The sequence below is a fragment of the Pleuronectes platessa genome, chromosome 17 (assembly GCF_947347685.1).
Source record: "Pleuronectes platessa chromosome 17, fPlePla1.1, whole genome shotgun sequence".
Classification (NCBI taxonomy): Eukaryota; Metazoa; Chordata; class Actinopteri; order Pleuronectiformes; family Pleuronectidae; genus Pleuronectes; species Pleuronectes platessa.
In genome coordinates this window covers 9066140-9089782 of record NC_070642.1, presented here as the reverse complement: position 1 = coordinate 9089782, position 23643 = coordinate 9066140, and the positions used below count along the sequence as shown (strand labels likewise).

At 42.0% G+C, this 23643-nt stretch overlaps 1 long non-coding RNA gene across 1 annotated transcript in view; it reads left to right on the top strand.

Moving 5' to 3' along the window:
* The window catches only part of LOC128460227 (uncharacterized), a 68790-nt gene that overhangs the window by 28798 nt on the left and 16349 nt on the right, over positions 1-23643 (top strand). Inside the window, exon 3 of the long non-coding RNA XR_008342188.1 lies at positions 22567-22656. This is a non-coding gene — a long non-coding RNA (uncharacterized LOC128460227). The remainder of the gene's footprint in view (positions 1-22566; positions 22657-23643) is intronic.

Below are 23643 nucleotides of genomic sequence, written 5' to 3'. Positions count from 1 at the left end.
ACATGAAGGCGAGGAGGGACCTCTGCGATAAAGAAGGCATTAATGGTTTCATCTCTTTCCCATGCTCTGCTATTCTCTCCTTCTCTCCCTCACACCCACAAACACACAGTCAACTGCCCCTTCCTCACTGTGTTTTCTTAAGACACTGATACTCCCCACTTCAAAGAGCAGCAATGAACTTTTGCCATGTATATTTGGGCCTTATACACACACACACACACACACACACACACACACACACACACACACACACACACTCACTCTCTTCCTCTGCGGTTTTCTCTCTGTGGTCTATCATCCTGCCCTTGTGTCTCTTTGTTAGCCTCAGCGGAGCAGAGGAACTGAGTCTAAAATAACCTCCATCATATTTATCATATTTACACATGCATAACCCCCCCCCCCCCCACCCACACACACACACACACACACACACACACGCACACAAAAGACTCCCTGACTCACATAATAACACTTTTGTTGTACTCATAGCATAGGCCAAGAAAACAACTTAGGAAATCACTCCAGTCTCTTTGGCTTCTGAGGAAGGGCGTCCAGCAGGAGCATCCAGCTCATAGCCGCCGCTGCCCGGGAGGAAGGAAGAAGCTTCTGCATATGGATGAAAGTGAAAGTGTTCCTCAAGATCTCTTAAGTGGGTTCACACATATAACATCACAGCTAAAGACAAGGGTTAGGGTTAAAGGTCAAAGGCTTGTCTCTTAGTCACTCAAAATGTTAGTATGTGTTCATGCTCATGTATGTGATAATATATTGTTTCATGATTTACAACATTTCTAGAGGTTTTGAAGCTAGGAAGTGACAGTGTGGTGGTAACATGTTGTGCACACTAGTGCATAAATGTATGTCTGCATCAGTATCTGTCCGTCAAACAACGCTTACACTAGCAGTAAGTGCAGCGATGATACTGCCGGGTGCTATCAGACCAGACCCGTGACAAAGACACACCACAGAGACCTGGTTCATCTTTTCTCACCCTCTCCAGCACTAAGAGCTCGATAAGAGCATGCTGGCCTATACCGCTTAGAGACATGCTACATGACAAGCACACATTCAACTTTAACGCTTACAATGTGTAAGGTCGGTTAGAGGCTCTGCATGAGGTGTGACTGTCAGACGTTGCTGACTCCAGTACATTAGTGTGGAAGTGTAAAGGCTATTTGTGCGTCTGGAAGTGAGGTAGATACACTTTGGAAACAGGCCTGTAACAACAAGGGCCCAAGGCTCACGTTCACATTAGGACATGTTGAGTGTCCAACCTTTAAGGTGTGTGTGTGTGTGTGTGTGTGTGTGTGTGTGTGTGTGTGTGTGTGTGTGTGTGTGTGTGTGTGTGTGTGTGTGTGTGTGTGTGTGTGTGTGTGTGTGTGTGTGTGTGTGTGTGTGTGTGTGTGTGTGTGTGTGTGTATGTATACTAGTTCACTGTGTGGGGACAAATTTGAGACTAAAGAACAGTAAATTGGCATGTTCCTCCTGGGTCTGTGAGGGATTTCTCCAAGAATCCAGCTTCCTCCCTTAGTCCAGACATGCACATTGTGGTTGGGTTAACCAGTGTAACTCTAAATTGTCTGTAGAAGTGGGTGTGAAAGGTTTTTTGTCTCTGTATGTTGCCCCTGTGATACACTGGCGACCTGTCCAGGTTGTTCCCTGCCTCTCACCCAATGGCAGCTGGGTTTCGCTCCAGCTTCCCCCGCAACCATTTAGGTTAAATGATGTAGGTAATAGATTAATGGTTAGGGTTAGCAAGTAGTGGAAATGGTTAGGGTTAGGCTAAGTCTCAAGGAAATGAACGCAAGTCTCTGTCCCCAAAAGGGTATATAGCATGTTCTCCAAACCACTACAGAAATCTCAATGAAATATTTGCACTTCAGATTCATTTATTTCACTGCAATGTGAAGGTTCATAGAAGGAAAAGCTGAAAAGTTGAACCTTCTACTCAGATACCACTAGAGACAGTGGATGTCTTGAACCCTTTGGGAGTTTAGCATGTTTCTGCTCTACTTATTGACCGTGGAGTGGTGTAGCCATGTGGGTGTTATCTGATGAACAACTGATGGTGCTTATAGCAGAGTTTCCCCCCTGAGAGATTTTCCTGCACACTGTAAATCTCACTAATAAGGTCTGGGCGCCTGGCAAGCCCCCTCCATTTCACCGGCGGGTGATAAATAACCACGGCCTTGCCGACCAGACAGCAACCGGACAGAGCCAACTGACTACAAAGAGTGAGAGAGCAATAACAGAATTTAGGGGTAATAACTGTGGATAGCAAAGACGCAGGAGTCACTGTGTGATATCAGAGAGAGGAAAGCCATGAAGAAGATAAATGTGTGCATTTGTCTTAGTAACTGTGTGTAATTAAAAGGTCAGCGGTAGTATAAATGTTGCAACAAGGAGGGTGGCAGCTTGTCTTCCTCTGTCCAAGTTTGTGTGTATGTTGTTTCAATGAAAATCTGGTTAGTTTCTGTGTTTCTACAGTAATGACTGATTACTGATGGAGACAGCCGTCTGACGGAATGTCCTCACCCCCGCACGCTCATTATTTACACACACAAACACACACACACACATGGGGCACACTTATCGCTTATCTTCTCAGCTTATGAAGGTTGAAGTGATACACACACACACACTTGTAGAGTCAGGAGGAGCAGAGAGAGGTGATAGGGAGGTGGAGGGGAAGACGTAGATAGGAGGAGGGAGGTACGGAAGAGGGGAGTCTGGGAGATGAGGGGGAGGAGATGATTCAAAGTGAGGGAACTGTTGAGTTGCTGTTATGAATGACTTTCAGGGTGAGAGGAAGTGGCAGGAGGTCAGTATCATAACCTCTGATCCCAACTTGCAGACGGTTTTCAACTCTACTGATATTTATTACTGTGATAATTAATGAAATCATGTGTTTTTCTGTTTCCCTGAAAAATAGGCAAGTTTGTTACCACTCTGGTTATTGCTTTGGATCTTTTGTAACTGTAACCTCCATCTGAATCCTCCAGGATTTATTTATTGTGAGATATAATTTTTTTCAACATTTTCAATAATTACTCAGTGAATAGTTCACAGGTGTTGATGAATGAATCAAGCATGTTTAGGGGACTAATATATCTAAGAGGTTGCAATTTGGTGCAGATTCAAATAGAAATTTAGATATAGTGAATTTAAATGTAGTTTCAAACGGGGACTGTTGGGCCTTACTAGAGGAATGTGCATCTTCTGACTTCCATATTGTTTTCATCTGCATTTGTAGGATAATTTGTTGATCTTGATGAAAAACATTACACATGTTTAGGGAACTGATATTTATGAATGTTTGCACTTTGGTGTTTATGTTTTATGTTTAAATTTTATGTGGTTTCATGAGTGGACAAGTGGCAGAGGTATGCACTACTGATGCAGTTGTGTCAGCAGTCTATCCAGATGAATATTGGAGCTGTCTGTGTGTTACCTTCAGCCCATCTACCACATGTTTTAATCTAATAGTGGTTTTAGTTTGTGTGCCAGAACAGACTCACTCATGGATGTGTTCATACTCCAGCGGAAACTGCACACAACTCTGAGCTGTGTGTGATGATGAGGTCTAGTCACAGAGGAAGTTTTTGGGTGGATGGTGAGTCCATGGTCCACCTCCAGTTTCCTGGACTGGTCAGCAACCGTGCAGAGTCGCTGTGCTCCATAAAGAATTCAGTAGCCCTTCTCATGTGCCCCCACATGCCATGGAGGAAAGGTTTTATTAAATTATCTGTGATTCCTGTATTTTTGTATATCATGCATCATAAATCTGAATGTAATGGTCAAACATCATGTGGAATGTTATGTATATTTGGCACGGATCATATGGAGCAAACAAAGCATTGCATACAGTTGAACCTTACTCATGTGTTTGGATCACTAAAACATACTGAAATACTAAGAAAGTATTTTTTTTCGGAACAAGAGAACCTTATCAATCATGACATACTTATTATCATAAACCTTAAATGATACTCAACTGGTTTTAGTAAGGATTTTTTTTATTTATTCATTAAGCAAGATAAAAAATATCATTCATCCAAAAATAATCACAACATGATGTATATGGATGATAGCATGTCCATTACGAGATTAAATACAGTGCATGTCTGCATCTATTTTTTGTTTGAATTAATACCAATAAATCAACTGCATTGCATTATGTGTCGATTTTTGTTTTCACAGAGCGGATACAGATCACAGGAGTGTGTTCCACTGATGAGGCTAAGTTTTCGTTGCCATGAATTCTCCCCAGTGATTGACAATGTCACTTACATTGATGTGTCCCAGCCGGCGCTGCTACAGAGCGCTGGTCACCTGTTTATTAATATTAAACATATGTCCAAATAGCATCAACTTCAACAATGCACTCCCTTGTACCCTTAACAATACTCATTCCAAGTGTGAAGCTGATAAGCGGAACATTTCTCGAGATACGTTGGTAATAGACAGACATACATTTGTAGAAATAGTAGATAGATGACTAATGTCCCATATTATAAATATATACATTCACTGCTCTGTGTCTCTGCCTTTAAACTAGGCAAACGTTCATAAACGCACACACAATGATATATGTGTGAATAATAAGGTGTTAATTCCAGAGGTGTTGCCAAAATGCTGTCACCCTAACACACTCACACACCGACACTCAGCTCTTATTAGACCCTTCCACTCATTTCCTCTTTTTTTTCCCTTCCCTCACTGTCTTTAAAATATGTTAGTGATTTGGCCTTTCCTGCCACAACCTCTGATGGCTTTATACGAAACAGACACACACACAGAGAAGCACACGTACACACGAAGTGCAGGACTGTGTGCCTGTGTGTTTGTGTTCACTGATCAGTGTTTGAGATGTACCGCGTCACCTCTGCGCCTCACTAACTGTTGTTTCAACACACACACACACACACACACACACACATACACACACACACACACACTTTATCTGCCCCAACTTGTGATTACCTGGAGAGTGTTTGGGCCTCTAATATGCCTGATGGTGCTTTTTACAAGTTACAGGGTTTTGACTTGTCAATGTAGACTTTCCTCCTATTTCAAATACAGATGTCTAGGATTCAGGGCTTGGGGATGTTTACCTCTAGATAACTTTATTTTGACTTCTTTGTTTTGACTGCCTGTGCAGGGGTGCTTCTGTGTGTGTCTGTGTGTGTGTCTGTGTGCGTGTAGGGGAGGTTGCTGACAGACATGAACAACAGGGCAACCCGGGGTTGAGAGGGGACTTGTAGACTTGTGTGCGTGTTGGTGGTTGTTTATGGCGCTAATGAGCTGCTCGGACCGGGTCTCTTTTGATTCCTCCACACCACCTCAGTGTGGAAGTGTTGTGTGCAAAGACATCTGCTTTCTGAACTTGATAATGAGACACCATAGACCTTTTCTCCAGACTGATTTTTAGCTTCCACTGTTGCACAGACACAAATAGACTTTTCCTTACTTTCTACATAAGCTTGTATTTTGGGTGGCTTGTTTTTGTTTATGATGTTGATCTTTTTAGAAGTTTCTTTTCTGAGAAAAATTTACAGGCAGCCCATATAGCACACATCTGCTCCATTGGCCTTTTGGGTGGATATCTATGTGCGCCACAGCAATGCATGTTTGTGTGCTAACTTAGCAAAGAAGCCCTTGCATTTTATTAGTTTCTTTCTTTGCATCTGTTGAATGTTTGCTATGTTTTATATTTAGCTTTTACGTGCCCATATCTGAAATTAGCTCTGCCACAGTGGAGCTAATTCAGGGAAATATATACTAAAATAAGCTCCACATAAAACACATTCTCTGGTTTCCGCTCGCCTGACTAGCTCTGATCACTCTGCTGTAACCTGCTAATCACAAGCAGCACGGCAGCACGCTGGTCACAGCCCACTATGTTTAGTGTTTACAAGACTGAGACACGTCCCTGTTTAGACATGCTGTGCTCATATAGGCCGAGAGGCAGCAGATGCAAACACATACACAGCCACACAGACCTTGTGTTGTGTATATATCCATGCATACAGCCCAAATGCATGCAACACACGCAAACTACACATTTCTGTTGTTATAATTAGATTTGAGGTGAGGTGGTGCACGTCCTCACACGGCAACATGAGGACATTCACCCAAATTCCAGCGTGTCTGTGGCCTGGTTGTTGCCTTTTGGAATAAGTTGGAGCATAATTTTAGATGTCTGACCATATAATGTAAAGACCATCATTCTCCACAACATTGAATAATTTGTGTCGCCGCACTATAAAGAGCATAATTGGATCTTTACAAGTTGCTCCATCATCAGTATGGAAAGTAGTTTGCTCAGTTTGTTCCTTCTCCTCCTTCAGGTCACGTAAGGAGACGACAAAAGAGATTAACTAGAAAGTATAATTATAACATTTCAGGGAATCTGAATTCACTATTGATTCATTCAAACTCCTTAACTTCAGGTTTCAGTAATTGTTAGATATTGAGGTGAAACCTCCAGGCAGCCCAACTTGAATAAATGGTAAATAGACAGTATTTATATTGAACTCAAAGTGCTCTACGGTACACCCATTCACACACACATTCATACTTCTTTGTGCAGCACTTTTTACATCATACATCACTGATTTCTCACACGCTGTTCAGGATCTGGCCAAAGGACACTTATACATGTGGATACTGGGAGACCCGCTTTATCTTCTGAGCCATATACCTCCTCCTCTGCTTTTGTTTTTTTTATGGAATTTCAAAAGTTGCGTGACTAGTTTCTTCTCACTCTCCTTCCCTCTCTTTGCTCCGCAGGCCCCTGCGGCGTTACAAAGCGTGACGCCTACAGCAGTCAAGGGAGTCTTAGCTGCGCTTCTAATTGAATACAACTCTCAGAGTGGTCCAACACTCATGGCCACACACGCACTGACAGCGTGCTAGCATTGCTTTTAATATTATAAGGCAATGTGCAGAAAGACAGATATATATACCCATTCACATGCACACATGAATACAATTTGTGTATGTGTGTGTTTTTCTTTCGTTTGTGTTGGTGAAAGTTCACATGATTTATCTGTTAGTGCTCAGACACCAGTGTGTGTGGGATCCAAAAAACGGGAGAATCATGGGAGATAGGGTCAAAGGTCAATGCCAGGAACACCGTACAGTGTGTATTGTGTGTGGGTATCTGTGTGCACTGGAGGAGTGATGAAACGGTCTGGTCAGGGAGGGCGCTCTGCACGGATCATCAGATGTGTGATGGAAGGTGTTCATGAGGAATTTAGATTAGCTTTGAGAGAAAACAAATAAGAAGAAGGGGGTTGTAAAGTGACAAACATGATTTCTGTAGAAACTGCACTCAGTTCTATCCACTTTGTGTTTGTTGAGATTTTATTCTAGGTTATGAGAGGTGAAGAGGAGGGGATTAAACCTATTATTCTACATACGTCTATATCTGTATAGCCAGGTCACTTCTGAATCCCAATCTGAAACCTGACTTGGAGATGGTCAAAAACACATCAAGTATATTTTCAGGTAAGTTGTCCATGGAGAGTCTGATCCGTGATATACAGGGATAGTTCTCAGAAAAATTTAAATTGACTCATTATCTACTCAGCACTATGCTGATGGAAGGGTGGGTGAAGTGTTTCAGTCCATTAAAACGTTGTTTGTTGCAGAATACAATACAATTGAAGTCAATGCTTAAAACACATCCATTTCCATTTTGTTGACCCACACACACCTCACCCTCAAGTGCTGAAGTGAAAAGGGTGAATTTTATGGTTCATAAGAAATCCTCTTTTAAACATGGAAAGAGACATATTTTCTTTAGATGTCAGAGAGGTGAATTCATGTATGAAAAGAAGCTGTGCGGTTGTGTGTCTTTGAGAGAGAGAGAGAGAGAGAGAGAGAGAGAGAGAGAGAGACTGTATCTCTTTTGGCTGAACAGGGTTTATAACGCATCACCAGATCTACCAGGTCATAACCTCTGTTCACATTCCATTTTATTTCAATTACATACCCAAGGCCTAGTGTGTGGGCACATTTGTGTGTGTGTAAGTTACATTGAGATGGAGTGTGAATGGTGTTTATTTGGTCATGGGTCTAAACCGGATGGGAAGGTGTGGGTAATAGCAGCACTGGGAGATGATATCATAATTTCACACACACATACATGTGCGACCATCGGTAGTATGGTCTTACTGGGAGAGGAGCTCATGCTACATTAGCGTCCGACTGCCGTGTCCTTCCCAGCAGCGTCTCCTGTTGTGGGTTGGTCGTGGGAACGGAGCACGCTCAGACGAGGTGGCTGACAGGCAAGGCATTGAGAGGAGACTAAATTCAACCAGGCCTGTCTCTACTCCTTATATCTTTTCTCTCTATTGTTTGTGAGGTTGATAGAGACAACAGGATATAGGATATATGTTTTTTTGTAACACAAGAATGGATTGTGACCGCGCTGGATGATATGTAGCAGCTAGCCTGACACGCCCCCCCCAACAAAGCCAGGTAGAGCAGAGCTGAGGCTGACATATTCTATACATGCTGGATTCTGTTGACCAATCACAACATAGAGGGTCAGCTGGCCAATCAAAGCAGACAGGGCTTCACTGGGACGGGGGCCATCAAGAAACCGGAGCAAAAACCAAAACCGTTTCAGGCAGAGGCTGAAAAGAGGAGCTGTAGCAACGTACAGTATGAGGAAAAGTGTTTTTGTTTTCTGGAAAGTTGAGCATGTAAACCTTTTCAAGTAATACTCCAAAAAATGAGGAAACTGAATATGAGGGTAACAATTCTCCTTTAAGAATTCAATAAGAAGCAAATCTGTCTTCCAACAGAAGGATGTTTTTACTTTTCGTCAATTTTCGTATAATTGTGGTAGAGTTGATTGAAATGATCCTGACCTGGCAGTTACCTCTGCTGCCCAGATAACACAGAGCGGTTTTGGCAATTTAATATGCCCTGATGCTAACACAGCATCACAGAGACGACCACAACTCTAAACAAACACACACACAAATACAGGCCGCATACGTGTCTGAGCGGGGAACAGCCAGAAACTAACAGTGACCAGTGGTTAAAGATGAAACAGATGAAGCTTCCTCTCCCAGCCGCTCTCATCTATCTCCCTGCCTCTGTGATGATCTCGACTGGGATAGTCTCGCCTCACTGCAGGTGTAAATGTAAGCTTGGGTGTGACTGAAGAGAATCCAGGGAGAGACAGAGAGAGAGAGCGACTAAAGCAGAGCGAGGGAGAGATGAGTTAGCAGATTAGAATTGCCCTTGGCGCCTGTCTGTGGTTCCAGTGAACTGATGTGTCACCCGGATCCTGAGGGTGCTGACAGCCAAGCAGGGGAAAAGAGGTTGTTGATGCTACTTGAAGTTATTTAGCTGTTTTCTTGTTCTGGGAATTCTTGTCTGTGTTTTGAAATAGAAAACAGTGCAGCTCTAGTCCTCTATAGTTCTCAGCTGGATTTTAGGTTTTAAACTCAGAGTGGAAGTTGCCATTGTTAAAATATTTTCTTTCCTCAGTATAACACCTTAGACAGGTTTCAACCAACAGCTTTGGGACATTATTAAAAACATGCTTTATGTCCAAATGTTGGTTAAGTACCATGATGAGTATGAGCATGAATCTGTCATTGATGAGACAGTAAATATAAAGATTTCCCAATGCTGTCTCTTTACCTCTCAAGAACACTTTTCAAACATGAAGGCAAGTAGATTAACTCAGGAGTTATGCTTATTCTCTTCTTGCATATTCTGTTCAACTCGTCAAATTGTCCATCCCATTTGAAGAGTAATAAAGTAGCCACATATATATTGGAGGGCCTCTACTTATAAATAATTTGATAAAATTGTTTATATTACTGATGCAGATATGTTAGAAGCTATGCACATGAGTTCATCTTAAATTGTATTCAGTGCACATATTTTGAATCGGGAAAATTGTTTGAACCAGTGCTCTGCTGTGAATCATTGCATCTTAACATACCTGGTTTACACAAGTGTTCATCCCTGTGTGAGTCTCTGTGCGTTCCTAAGTGACACAGACACATGGTTTTCCCATATCTGTTTTATAGCCTTTTGCTGTATAACCCTGACCAGTGTCCAACCATCTGTTCTGCTCTCTGGATGCTTGTAATAACTAGTTACCCCCATCTGCTCCCTCTGCCCTCCCCCATGACAGACCCTCACACTGAGCTCACGAGAGTGATCCTCAAATAAAAGTTGTTCAATTGCAGAAACTCAAACTTCATCTGCAGAACCTTTCCAAGTTGATTGTTCTCAAGTTGAAACACAGCAACATTAGCTGTAGGTGTGTGTGTTTAAATATCACTGAAACACTGCTATATTAAGCCATAGGTGTGTGTGTACATGTGATGTGATGCTGTGAGTGGTTGAATATTAAACAGTTTTTAGAGGCAGTTTATTTTATTTTACTCACACCCTCACACCAGTGTGTGACAGAAACACACAGAGATACACACTATATAGGCTGTACATACAGTAAAGGAGACAAAGACGGGCATTCGCTACCATGCAAAAGGACACAGGTGGGGAAAAGTTGCAGCTGTAGGGAGGTACCCATAAAACACACACACACACACACACACACACACACACACATGCGCACACTCTGAAACTTATGTTCGAAGGACAAGTTTCCTGTGTGTTGCTGTAGATGCTTTCTTCCTTTGAAATACTGCAAGATCATGTGTGTGCATCTGTGTGTGTGTGTTTGTGTATGCGCTCTTGATGGTTCACTGGCCATTAAGTTACATTATATTACACCCATTCATACCCTACAACACTGTACCTAATTCAACTACACCAAAAAAAACTGACAAACACAGATAATAAATACAAATGTGTTGTGCAAACACCAACTCAAAAATGCCATACATATACATACAGAGCAAGAGAGGTGTGAACAGGATCGTACTTAGCATATGTCACATAATTCTATAGATAGAATAATAGCAACCTAAGCCACCCAAATAAAAAGTGAGGATATCGGTGCTATTTACTACAGTCTAATAAAAATCAAATCCTGTAGAGGTGTTGCTTGGTAACCTCCTAAATAGAGTGTCTGTTACCGTACAACTGCTTCGTAGCCGGGTGTCGTGTTGCGTCGTCTGAACCCTACCCAGGATACCTTACATACTGTACCGTGTGTGTGTGTGTGTGTGCCTGCGACTATAATCATAGTCAGCTGTGTGTGTCTTTACAAATGTGTGTGGCTGTTAATCTGATGTGAAGTGTCACAAAGTGTGAAATTTGAAAATAGGACATATGAAACTCCACTCAAATTTGATTATTCAAACACACAGACAATATGTTGGAGCCCAAGCATTTTAGCACAAATTCAAAGTCTTACTTTGCACATAAACCAAGACACCATGTAATTAATTTTGTTAATTACAAAGTAGGGTATTTTAATGGGCCATTATCAGCTAGGACCCCATTAAGACACTTTAAATGACTCATTAAATTCTTATTCACTTTTTGGGTAAACGGTGGATTGCTGAGTGTTCTCACCTCTTCAGGCTCATGTGTGTTATGTTAGTTGGCTCATTTCCTTAGATTCCAGTGTTGATGTTTTTAGCGGTTTCAAACACCTGTGGAAATCAAACCTCTGCTTCCTCTCTGCAGACCCCACAGTCAAAATACACTTGTTTAGGCTTCACAGGGATTAGACTGAGTTTAGCTAGTGTTAGTGAACAGGTCAAGGTGGAGGGGTGTCTGCAAAACTATTTGAAAGGGCGTTTAGATGCGGAATGATGGCAGTTTTTAAGATTAGGCTGTCTTTGTTGGAGTTTGCTGGTTTGAGACACAAAGTATCTGAGGACATTTTTCTTCTCCTTCTTATCTATTTTCAATTTGAAAGGAAAATAAAAGCTGAGTGGGGGCTTCCGGTGAACTCCAACCAAATGAAAGAAGGATGGAAAGAAAGTGTAAATATAGCAGGGCCCGGGTGGGTGTTGTTGTGTGGCTGAGTAGCTGCTGTTCCAGCCGCAGCAGTGTGCTGTGGGGTTAATTAGGCGTATCAGGCACTAATCCCTCTCCAGGGTCATCTCCTGGGGTCACGCCTAAAAAGAGAAAGGTCACAGCAACATCCGGCTCAACGCATTAATGATGGGCTCATACTGTAGAGCTGTGTGTGTGGGTTGGAGGGAGTGGAGTGGAGTGTGTGTGTTATCTGTTCATGCAGATGATATATTACGTTTGTACTGTTATTATGTACTTATATGTTGTAATCGTAATTTATCCCTATTGAAACACCACACAGCAGCTGCAAGCGTCTGATTTAAAGCCTGCTGTGTGTTATTTACTCAGGTCGAATGGTAGCAGATGGAATAGTATTGATGAGTGTCCTCTGATCACTATTATTGATCAGCGATTACAGTGAAAAGGCTTTACTGTATACAACTGAGCAGAGGCAGAATAAGCACTGGAGGAGCTACTGTCGCCCACAGGGGACAAAGTGCCATGTGTATGTACAGCAGTGGGTGTGACTGTTGAGCAAGGACAAGGATTACACACTCAACACAAGCAAACACATTCACAAAGATTCAGTCAATGACCAAAAAACACATCAGCCATGAAATATTCTGCCATCAAGTGGGGAGGCTTCTGAGACTGGGGTCATTTAGGGAATACTGTTTAATGTATGCAAGTGTATGTTCCCATTACTGTATTCAGGTCAGGTCTCCGTCTACGCTACAATGCCAGCACAGTAGGAACAGTAGGAAAATCTTTTTGGTCGACAAATGGAATAAGAAAATATTGCAATAATAATACGTTACGGAAGACATCTGGACCTCCATTCTGCAGCCTCTGGCTCTCAATGATCACTGAGACTATGGTTCAATACAGAAGATCTTACAATTATGCTCTTCTCATTTACATACTGAGGGCACTGCAACCTCTACGATAAAGCAGAGGACAGTCCTGCCCAAGAATAGAAATCCCTAGGTCGCATGTTCGAATTTGCCCTGAAGCACATGAAATTTTCATCAGCAGACCTGATTGCCCAATAATAACAGCGTTGAGGGTTTGATCCCTGTCTCCTCCTGTCCACATGGTTGTCCCCGAGCAAGACGCCAAACCCCAAATTACTCCTGAGAGAAATAAAAAAAGATATATTCTTCTGCTTTTGTAGTCAGGCGACTCAACAAGCAATTTAATCTCAGGTCATAACTGGAGTGGGGTCCAGGAGTCTAATACCAACCGTTATGAACAGTCTATCTCAGATTAAGGTATGTGGTGTTGGTCTGTGTGTGAGCACTGTGCCAGATTTAAACTGAGATTAAATAGCTTGTTGAGTCGCCTGACTGCAATAGCAAAGGGCTTCTTTCTTTTTTTTAAAAGACCAAAGTGGTTTAAAATTGACCTCTCTCAGGAGTACAGACATTTGGACCCCACTGACCCCAAAACAACAAACACAAATGCTCCTCTTGAAATCTGTAAAAGCTTTTGCAACAGTGACATTAGTGTGACTTTCTGTCACGCAGCTTCCTGTGTGTGCTCGTCTATTTATGTGACGGCCCTGGTTCTGTCGCACTGTGGTGCAAGACCCTGACTTATAGATTGTGTTACATTCATCTTTTCATCACCTACATACAGTATGGGCCTCAACTCCAAAATAGAAAAGGCTCTTTATTTAAATGTTATGACCATTCTATTTAGCCTTTGTTAGAGATCTACCCTGTGTGAAGCGGACTAACTAAAGATCGACTAAAAGCTAAATGTAGATCTGATTGAGTAAGTGAGCTGATTTTTTTTTTCCTGGATTGATATTTGTTAAGATTAGGGATGTGAGTAGTTTTATCAAAAAAAAATTAAAAATAAAATAAAATAAACAATGATCACGTTTGAAATTGTTATTAAGCACAGGAATATTGACGATTAATTTCCCACAGACTAACATTCAATCTCAGCAGTAGTGGGAAGCACAATGAAGAATTAGGTCAATAACGGGAAACAAAGATTTCTAATAACACACTAATGCTAAAACTGGTCTGTAGGCCTATGTTCCGGTTAAACAATTGCTATTTTGAATTTTAGCACTGAAGTATTTATCTCAAAATCAAAACCAATTTTTTTTGTCCCTAAATCAATTTTCTAACCACTGTTGTCTCAGTGTTGTAAAGCAGACGTTGTATTAATAATTGAGATTATAACTCTATCCTAATTTATTACAAAGAGCATCATTATTGGTTGATTTGTAATTTGTTAAATACAGGATTGGCATTAGGATTGGTTGTGGTGAGGCCTACGTGTGGTTGGCCGAGGGCCAGTGTGATTGACAACTCTACCTGGGTGGTAGGAGGCAGTGACAGCTCAGTCGCTTTGGAAACAAACACAGTGAGCCGAGTAGCCAATCAGAGTCGAGTGAGCGCCCCGGGGATTCATCTAACACATGCTGAAGATTTCCTCAAGACCAAAACACACATAAACACTCACACATATATATTCTTCTACGTGCCGTACTGCTTTGTTGAATACGAGTGTATATTTGTTAAGGTTTATTTGTGTGCACGTGAGTGTGCATGTGTGTGTTAACTTGTGTTGAGTTAATGTGTGTGTTCTCCCCGTGTGGTTTGGTCTTCTTTCGACACCGTCTCTGGGTCGTTGACGTGGTTGTCATGGGAGAGTGCTCTCTGGACATACATGCACACACACACACGCACACACACACACACAACCACAAAACACACACCAGGGGACAGGGGTCAGCTTGTATTAAAAGACCAAATAAACTAAGCTTTCTGCACCACTAACCCACTGCAGACAAGACAAGCAGACAGAAATCCAGAACGCGACAGGAGGAAAAGTGTGTGGGTGTGGGCCCGGGGGGAGGGGGGGGGGGTTAGGGACCTGTATAAGGATATATCTTTAATTTCTTGGGGCAGCAGGTTGTTTTAGGAGTTTATGGAGACTTTTCCTCACCTGGAGGACATATGGGAAATAGTTGAAGCCCATCTGTGAAAGTGAAGCGTTCTTGACACAGACAACTCCAGGAGCATCATCCTATCATTTACCTGACCTTTGACTTTGTCGTGGGGCGGTAGTTTTATTCGTTTCAATCAAAGCATCAAGACACTGATATAAGAGGCTCTAAGCCGGTCATCAGACTGCCAGCCATGTCTCTTGACTTCAGCAGGGTGTTGCTTTCCCTCAGCTGTCCTACTTGTCTTATCACTCAGTGTAAGACGCATGACATTGGAGCTGGTGTGTGCTTAAGGGCACGGTCGCACATATGTGAGCTCAGTGCGAATGTCATGGGTAAAAGTTCACTAAAGTTGAACTCCCCATGAAGCCACACTGCAGATTTGCTCGGCCCCCTTGCCCACACTGAATGGAAGAGAACAAAAGGCGAAGAGTTTCCTCTGCTACATTTGCGTGCCAAACCCAAAGTAACTTTTCATGTCGCTGGCACAAGCTTGGCCCCATGATAGTTTTTTTTATTCTCTGTGCTTGTATGAGCAATACGGATAGCTAGTGGAATTTGTCCATCTTGTCCAGGAGCTGCTACTGAAAGAATGCCATTTCTGCCTGATCCTGACCAGTGACTGGTTTGATGACCTTTTAGCTCAGGTCGGCGCCAAGATCTGTCCCCAGTCAGCTTCCTTCTCCGCGCTGATCAAGAAATTGCGTCACACAAATATTATATACGTTTCTAAGTGATACAAAATTAAACTTCTATTCGAGTCTTTGCATTGACTTTGCATGTAGTCAAAATATGTTATCGTGTTTGGTGTGATGAACATTTAAAGTAATATTTGGATGAGTTTGTGTTTGATGGGACTGTGTTGATTTTGTGGTCTCACTCTCTCTGTGTGTGTAGTACATGTGTCGCAGTTTAACTGTCATATTAACATTTTTAAAAGCTATGATTTGGGGTCCCTCGATTTCTTGTTCCTTGTCAGATCTTGTTCTTTTAGTATCTCAATCCATCACCCTTTCACCTTTTTATTTATCTTTCTTTCCTGTCGTCTTGCTTTCTTTATCGCATCCTTTATTTTTTTTCTGTCTGTATTCTTTTCTCTGTTTATTTCACTCTTTCTACTTCTTTTTCTCTGCTCAACAATTTTTTTTCTCTGTCCTTCTTCCTCTCCGCCTCTTTCCCTCGCTCTCTGGCCGTCATAAATCGCTGTCTTGTTGGCTGTTGAAGTGTGAGGAATGGCAGATCTGATGGTTTCTCACAGCTGTTGCAGGCTTTCCTAGGTTCACCTCATCGCTCTGCCCTCTGTGCTCCTGGCTTACAGACCTGCAGGCAAAATATACAAAACATGAATCGGGTTTTTAAATATTTGAACTGCTTTGATGTGTGCTTGTTTCATCTTGCCAATTATTCCAACAAGTGAACAGATCTCATGCAAGAATAAGCTAAATAGGGTATGGGGTCTACTGGCTGTACAGGGCATTTTGTAATTCTTAATTAAATCTTATGTTGTCATGTATATGTGTGCAGTAATACACTAAAGTGAGATAGGCAAAAGTCCAGTTAAGGGTCTTATATAGACACAATCCCAATGATTCTGCTTCAGTCATGTTTACACATGTATTGTTCTGTAGTTGATTTGTCTAAAATGAAATGTAAGAATGTTGCGCTCAGGTTTCATGAAGGTGGGTCAAATCAGATTGTATAGAATTGCGTCCCTCCTATAATACTTCAGCTTGTGGATCCAACAGGTGGATCCCTGTTGGGCCAACCTATCCCAGTATTCATTGCACACCAGTGACAAAGCTAATACGCTAGCTATCTGGGAGGCTGAGCTGCAATAAGTGAAGTAGCTAACGATGTAGACAAGCTGCCGATGCAAATTTGAAATCCTCTGTAGACTACACTGGCTCATTTCAGCCTGGTCTTCAGACTGATCTGTCTATGGAGGTCAAGCAGCGCTTTCATAGACCAAGTCCATCAAAGACTGGGGGCCGTGCATTTGGGACACAGCCATGGCCAGCAGCCAGTTTGCTTAGCTTAGCTCTGAAGTTGCAGTGTTAGAAAAGGTTATGTGTGAAACTTTATTTTACTCTTTCTTAATTCTGTGAATGTGTCCTTTTGAACTGACTTCTTCCTATAATATCTTAATTTAAAGCAAGTTGAATTGTCTTATTGTCACAAATTCTTTCCTTGCCAAAATCCTTTGCCTGCAAATATCACGCTGTTTGAACTTTGTGCGATATAGGTTGCAGGTGTCGTGTTTGGAGTCTAATAATAGAGGTGATATTCACACATATTATGTAACAAACTTATGTAAATGTATCTGTGACTCTGAGAATAATGCTTATTAGCTCGACCTCACTTGCAATATTTCACTTCTTGTATCAAGATGTTAGCAGGTAAACATGGCCGGTGTCAATCTGTTAATATTGACTTACTGAATCCCTCAGGCCCCTCGTGCCCGAGAGTGGGACAGCTCTGTTGTATGAAGACGCAGTGTCCTGTGTCAGCAGAGTCTCGCAGCACATATTCGCCAAATATCCTCTCGCCATTCCCCACCTCTCAGCAGACCTGCTACCTCCACTGACACACACACACACACACACACACACACACACACACACACACACACACACACACACACACACACACACACATACACACACACACACCAGCCCATTCCCGACCAGGTCTCACTATGGCCACACCACGTCCACAGAGCACAGTATGATCTTATTCTTGGCGTGTGACCTGTCCGACACCACCAACAGCATACTATGTGGTGCTCAAAAAACAACCTTCTTTGGGGGCTTTTAGTGGTCAAAGGTCAAAGCATAAAGAAGACAACGATTCTGTATAAAAGTGTGTGCTTCCCATGTTTCCCTGACTTTGTCCTGTTGGGCAATTTTCACGTGGCTCTGCTGGCCGTCACTCAAACAAAGAGACGCAGACAGAAGAGAGAGACGATCGGATCATTATTATCACCTACAGGGATAAACAACTCGCCTCCTCGCTCTTTCTCACCCCATCCTTCTTCCCCACTCCCTTCCTCCTCACTTTCACTCCCTGCGTGCTCCCTCACCCCGCGTCCTTCATCTACCCCTCCTCTCATCTTTCCCTGCAACTCCCTGCTCCTGCACCTCCCTCTCTCTACGCCCCCATTGAGTGAATAGTGATCATGTCTGGCGTTTCATCGGCTCTTTGCACTTCTCTACTCTATTAAGATTGATGGGCTGCTTGGCTATAAATGAGCATGCTAAGTCCTGGACAGGGCCACGGTCAGGCAAGGGCTACACACACAAACAGAGACACACACGGACACTCGCACGCACTTTTCCTATTAGCAGCAGAATATGAGAGATGGGCCCTAGGAAGGGGCAGTATTTTTGTTACATGGACACATACACACACACACACACACACATACAAAACATATACACACACACACAGGCATGACCCTGTAAGTCACCTCCAGCAGTGTCTGCTGTGGATCAGTAACCAGCACACTGCCTTAAAGTCTTACAGTTTAATTACTACTGGAACACAGACTATTTCAGCAAGGTTTAAATTGCTGATCGTGCATAATTTTGATCTCATGCTTTAAATATTCACTTTATGGTAAAGAGATTATTTGCGATTTTAAGTGTGTAAAAAGTACGTAGTCTAGCTTAAATTTTGTCTTAAAATACAATCAACAATCAGCACAATGCAACACATGCATCATCCACTAAATTTACACTAAATTAACTCATTGTTCCTATATTATCCATATATTATATATAAATATATATATATATGTATTTATATATATTTATCCGAAAAGGTCAACAGGATTTGGCGGTCCATTTTTTGTTGTTGCTATATTTTGTGTGGACTACTTGACATGTGTCATTTGTTCAAATTGGTGACCTTTAACCTGTAAAGTTATTTGTCCAACCCTATCACAGGAATGTTGATGTCCGATGTTTCTGCACAAACCTCAAATGACAATGTTTTTCCTGTCTAATGTCACTTTTTTTTTATTCCCTGAACGAAAAATAAAGCAGTTTATGCATCTCTAATCTCCTGCGTGAAAATCAGATGCAGTCAATAACCATCCACACACACACACCTTACATTAATGTAAAGTGTGTATAGGTGTAATGTAGACAAATCAATTAAATTGCATGGCAAACTGTTGCTTATGTTATCATGCACGACTGGATTTGAATAGTTTTCATTATTACCAATGTCACCCACATCTGGAACAGGACAAATTAGTTTTTACTTATAGAACAAAATATACTTTTTAATTTTAAGTTTACAGAGGTTAAATTTCTCTTATGGTGAAAGGTGCTTGGGTCAAGTGTCAATTCAAGTTTCCAAAACGTCTTCAGCCTTTAAAACTGGCCGGCTAAGGCAGCTGTGAATATCTGTCCTGCATTTTGCAATTTCGTTGGCTGGATTACTTATACAAAGTCACAGATCACATGGTTAAAGAACTGACAGACATTTACAAGACACTGCACAGCCTCTCCTTTCCTTTTGGCTCGACACTCAGTCTATCAGACCTTCTCACTTTCTGACATAAGTACATAGCGTTACATACTAACTGAAGTCTACATGTGTATTTGCATGAGTTACACTGTGTGTGTGTGCGTGTGCGTGTGTGTGTGTGTGTGTGTGTTTTTACGGTGTGCTACAGAACTGAAGAGAGAGTCATTGGAGGCCCTCATGTCCTCATTGTTGACATGGAACGATTACAGGGAAATATTGTGTCATAATTATTTCTCAACACCCCCCTTCATAGATCAGAGTTCACGGGGTGTCTAATAGGGGGTACTGAGATACATGCCCTGCGGAGCAGACCATAAATCAGCTCAGTGCGGGCAGATTTGATGACAAAGATTTAACGGCTGTAAAGGACACCCTGAGCCTCAGAGTCTTGCAACTGTCATCAAATACCCACAAGGCCATTAACAGGTCACGCAGGCGTAGCTGAGCCGAGCCTGCAACATCATCAGCACACAGCACCTGCTGAAGCCCCCCGCAGCACAGGTGCAATGACTGGAACAGCAGCAAGGGCACAGGAGCCTCATTGCCCCAATATTTAGTCCCCAGTAAATATCTGGCTCCTTAAAGTGAAAAATAGTCAAAAAAAAGTGTTTGACTATTATATTATAAGCTTATCACAAGATTCAGTTTTAGAAAAGGCTATGAAAGTCCATTTTTTCAATCAGAAAATGTTTCATTTATTTCATGATAGGCTCTTCTAAACCGCCATTTGTAATTCTAATATGCTGCTCATCTGATGCATTTTTGCCTCTGACGGTTGCAGGTCTCTTTGCCTTTTCCTTCTGTGCTGCAGGGAACTGCCCAATATGACCTCACCTGTGGACTCCCTGGTTTATTATGCTCTGTCACGTACAGCACGCCATAACTCCCTTCTGAGCACGCTAAACCACGTGGTCATGCCGCTGGCCGTTATGTTAATGCTTGCTTCAATCACATAGGACTCTAAAACCACATAACTGGCCTCTATGCAAATGCTAACTTCTGTGCTCGGGGTTGCCTGTCCCCGAGGGGGAGGAATGGGGGAGGCGGGTGTTGGAGAAAGAAATGGTAAATAGGTTTATTCCACTTGCCAAGGCTCAGTCTTTGAGAATGCAATACAGACCATACTGGACATGGTAAACATTTTAAAGCAGTTTTTCCAACTTAGCAGCGTTATTCCTTACATTTGTTTTCCCCTTAGAGCTCATAATTAACGTAGCACACAGTCTTTTAATCCAAATTTGTACAGTATTATCATATTAAAGTGCGGTGCCCTTCATGATGGTTTGTGGAGTTAATGTGTGAACTGTTACTGTTTGTGTAAACACTGTGGAAGGAAAGGTCAGAAGTGCTGCTGCTTGTAATAATCAGTGCCAAGCAACAAGAGCAAAATAAAAGACTTCATGTTCTAACAATGCAACGAGGCAAAGCCCTGGTGTGTGTGTACATGATCCAGTGCACCCCCGAACATTCTCCTTCGCTGGCTCTCACTCATTAATTTAATAGTGTACGTCTACATTTGTAAGCCTGAGCTGGCTTGAAAATACACACATGCAAACACATCTATCATTAAGCCCGATATCTTTCAGCTTACATTTGATGCCTCCGAGCTTTGGGAATATTCAGTGTCCTGAATGCAGCGCGGCCAAATGTGTATTTATATGCAGCTAATGTTAACGGTGAATCAACATAGTCTACTTTAGATAATAATAGACATTACATGTAAAGATGAGACCCGAAACATAGTGATTCATATTACTATGACATCCATTGTGATGACACATTAAAATACCAGTCAACAAACAAAAATGCCTTTAGGTTATCAGCCAAACCCCGCTCTCTTCTCCAGAGAGTTGATTGAGGAGTTTGACTTCTATACTGTGGAACCATGTTCGCACCGCAGCTCTTGCTTTAAATCACCCTTAACTTTTTCAGTAACAAAAATAAACATCTTTCGCTAAACCAAGTCTTCTGTGGCCTAACCTTAGACAAACTGTATCTTAAAACATAGTGTTGCTGCTAGGTTGTAGTTTTAGTATTGCCAAATGGCATCTACTTATCCTAAGAGAGCTTTACTTACCACAGGGGGGTCCTGCTTTTTATTTTTGCTGTGGAAATATTTTGTTTAATATGCTGATGAGAAAACTAAACAAAATTTCAGTGGCATTACATTTCAAGCAAAATATTTTTGTGCAAAAAGGCTGTAAATGAACACAACTGTTTGAAGAACTGCTTTACCTAATAGTTCTGGTTGTGTGTCAGATATAATCTTTCTTTTGTCCATTATGCTGGAATCATTTGTATGCGCCGCAGTAACACTTTGGCGCGCCTGATGCTTGGTGCTGGTACGAACCTAATAATGACAAAAACCCCAGTGCCATGCGTGGTACATATAACATAGCTGGCCTAAGGCTAACATGCCTTGCTAGCTATTAATTCAACGCTAAAGAGAAGTATGCAGGGAAATAAAATCCATAACCAGATGAACACACATTAGGCAGCTGTCTGCCTCCTCTTTCGATTTGATTGGCTAGCGCCTGTGCTTGAGTATTTGCTTAAACCCGTTTTAATTGGCTGGTGCCTATGTTGCCGCATTGAGATTTGAGGTCTTCTCAACTGCTGCCGTACAGAGTGTAAGCAACGCATCATGACAGAACCACGATGCAATTCAGCAATGCATCATTTTACATTTAAAGTGGATGAATGTCCTGCATTAGAAAGAGGCCCTTTTTAGATGATCAAGTTTTTGTTGTTTGTTGTTTGGGATTAACGTTGTATCTCTTTGTTAATTTTTGTTAATAAATTTACATGTATAAAAAAGTATTTTGAAAAGGACAGTGGTGTAGGTGGTATATAAGTGTATGGATGTATGGAAGATGATGAGGCCTTAGGGGGGTTTGTTTGTCCACTATTTTGATACATTTTGAGTTATACAATAAATACTCACTTTTGCTGTAGGCTGATTATTTATTTAATTATTATTATATAATGTAATGTTTAGATTCCCCTCAAAAGCCAGGCCAAGTTGTTTATAAGCTATAGTACAGCCACGTCATGGTAAGGTTGACATTAAATGTGATGGGAATCTTTCTCGTCTCCAGGGGATGCATTGCGCTGACTGTGGCGACCTACTGACCTTTTCTCTTTCGCCACCTTCACACCAAAGTTTCCATCTCTACATAAATTCCGAGGTTAGTGTGACAGATGCACTGAAATATTACCCATGGCACTGACATCCATATGCTTCTGCCAGTTTGGATTAGTGGTAACCCATAAGGAAGACTCTTGTTTGAGGGAACATGTTAATTCTGATTTAAGCTTGAATATCATCCTAAAAATGCCCAGAGTCACTAATAGGAAAACAACCGTTGTACAAATCCTGAACACGCACATGCTGCTCCTGCTCTCTGCTCCCTGCTCTCCTTTTCCAACTCCTCCCGTCCTCCCCCTCCAGAAGGATAGCGTGACAGTTCTGTCACGTCGGCACCTGGTCGTACACAAGTGTTAATGTCCCCACCTCAGCCGGGAATCACTGCAACACTGACACCATGCTGGAGTGTGTCGCGTGAATATATGGGCATGTCTGTTCAGCAGTTCAAACTTTTATCTTTCAGTTAGAACGTCTACCAAGTTTTTAAAGGATGTAAAAGTGAGAAGGACACTGAGCCATTTGTGCTTTGGTGTTAAAATGTGCATGTTTCTGTCTCCATTGCACTGTGTGTGTGTCTGTGTGTGTGGTACGGATGCACCAGGCAGGGGTCCCATCCCCTGTCACTCAGAAACAACAAGCCAATCATTCCTGGGTTCTAAAATAAGCTCTCCTCCCCCCGCTTCCGTCCTCTCTCCCCTCCTCTCCCTCCTCACATGTGTTCCTCTCCTTAGTAGACACCTGAGGGTGGGGGGCAGGAGAGAGGACTCAGCAAATATTGAGATGAATAATTGGGGAAGGTGAATAATCTGTTCGTGAGAAATCAGTTAGGAGCTGCAGATCAACAGATCTACTTTGCAGTCGAGGGGAAATTTAAGAACAAGGGCAGCTCCACCACGTTGGAATGTATATCAAGATTCGTGTCATGAGAATTTGAATTGCGCAGTGCCCACAAGAAAAAATGACCTGCATCTTTAAAATGCAGAAGATTCAGTTTCATATTTTGACGTGCCACCATATATATTTGGAT